The following is a 2,237-nucleotide window of genomic DNA, read 5'->3' as shown; positions in this document are numbered from 1 at the left end:
AAGAGTTCTCCACACTGTTTCCACAGGGGTTGCACAAATTTGCAATCCTACCAGCAGTGAATGAGCTTTCCCCTTTCTCCACATCCTTGCCAGCATTTGGTATCATTTGTTCTCTTAATTCTAGCCAGTCTGATTGGGGTAAGGTGATACCTTAGGGTGGTTTTAATTTGCATTTCCCTAATTACTAATGATGTTGAACACTTCTTGAGATGTTTCTTAGCCATCTTTATTTCTTCCTCTGAGAACATTCTGTTTAGATCTTTAGCCCATCTTATAATTGGGCCATTTGGTTTCTTGATTCTTTGTTTTTTGAGTTCTTTATATATTCTGGTTGTTAAACCTCTGTCAGATGTGCCATTGGTGAAGATTTTTTCCCCTTTCTGTGGGTTTTCACTTTTTTTGTTTCTTTTGCTGTACAGAAGCTTTTTAGTTTAATGAGGTCCTACTTGTTGATTGCTGACCTTAATTCCTGAGCAACTTCTGTCTGATTTAGAAAATCCTTTCCTACACCTATATCTTGTAAGTTACTGCCAATATTTTCTTTTAATAGTTTCAGGGTTTCCAGTTTCACATTGAGGTCTTTGATCCATTTGGAGTTGACTTTTGTGCAAGGTGAAAGATAAGGTTCTAGTTTCATTCTTCTATAGGTGGAGATTTAGTTTTGCCAGCACCATTTGTTGAAAATGCTCTTTCCTCCATTATGTGTTCTTGGCACCTTTGTCAAATATCAGATGGCTGAAATTGCATGTACTCGGGTTTGGGTCTTCAGTGATGTTCCATTGATCTATGTGTCTATTTTTGTGCCAGTGCCTCGCTGTTTTTATGACTATAGCTCTGCAGTATATTTTGAGATCTGGTATAGTAATCCCCTGCCAGCGTTGCTCTTTGTGCTCAAAATTGCTTTGGCTATCCGAGGTCTTTTGGGCTTCTGTACGAATTTCAGGATTTTTCTTTTTTTAATTCTGTGAAGTATGTCATGGGGATTTTGATTGGGATTGCATTGAATCTATATATTGCTTTTAGTAGGATGGTAATTTTCACAATATTAATTCTTCCAATCCATGAGCATGGGAGGTCCTTCCATTTCCTGGTGTCTTCCTCAATCTCTTTCCTTAATCATTTAAAATTTTCATTGTAGAGATCTCTGGTGTCTCTGGTGTCTTTGGTTATTTCTCCAATTGCTTGCTATTGGTATATAGAAAGGCTACTGATTTTTGTAGATTGACTTTATAACCTGCCACTATACTGAAAGTATTGATCAGTTCTAGGAGTTTTCTGGTGGAACTTTTGGATCTCTTAGGTATAGTATCATATCATCTTCAAAAAGTGATAGTTTGACCTCTTCTTTTCCAATTAGTACTCCTTTAATTTCTTTCACCTGTCTTATTTCTCTAGCAAGAGTTTCAAGCACCATGTTGAAAAGGAGTGGAGATAGTGGACATCCTTGTCTGGTTCATGATTTTAATGGGAATGCTTCCAGTTTTTTTTCCATTTAGATGGATTTGTTGTATATAGCTTTAATTATGTTGAGGTCTGTTCCCTCCAGTCCAGTTCCCTCTAGGACTTTGAACATAAATGCATGCTGAATGTTGTCAAAAGCCTTTTCTGCTTTTATTGAGATGAAAATGTGGTTTTTGTCTTTGAGTCCATTTATATGATTAATGATGCTTATTGACTTGTGTATATTGAATCATTCCTGTATCTTTGGAATAAAGCCTACTTGATCATGGTGAATGATCTTTTTAATGTGTGTCTGTATGCAGTTTGCAAGCATTTTGTTGAGAATTTTTGCATCTATGTTCATTAAGGATATGGGTCTATAGTTTTCTTTTTTGGTTGTATCTTTACCAGGCTTTGGTATGAGAGTGATGCTGGCTTCATAGAAGGAATTTGGAAGTTTTCCCTCCATTTCTATCACTTTGAATAATTTAAGTAGTATTGGTTGGAGGTCTTCATTCAATGTCTGGTAGAATTCTTCTGTAAATCCATGTGGGCCTGGCTTTTTTTTTTACTTGGGAGGCTTTGTATTACTGTTTCTATTTCCTTATATGTTATGGGTCTGTTTAAACTGTTGATCTCTTCTTGGCTTAACTTTGGAGGTGCCCATGATTTCAGATATCCATCCATTTCTTTTAGACTTTCAGATTTAGTAGCATACAGGTTTTTTTTATTACAACAGCATTGACATATTCAATAACATTTTCCAGAGCTAAGATGCATCTCCTTCAAAATTGGCT

This window comes from Nannospalax galili, unplaced genomic scaffold, assembly GCF_000622305.1.
Source record: "Nannospalax galili isolate Female #2095 unplaced genomic scaffold, S.galili_v1.0 scaffold433, whole genome shotgun sequence".
In the NCBI taxonomy this organism is placed as follows: domain Eukaryota; kingdom Metazoa; phylum Chordata; class Mammalia; order Rodentia; family Spalacidae; genus Nannospalax; species Nannospalax galili.
Note: the sequence above shows the minus strand (reverse complement) of the source record.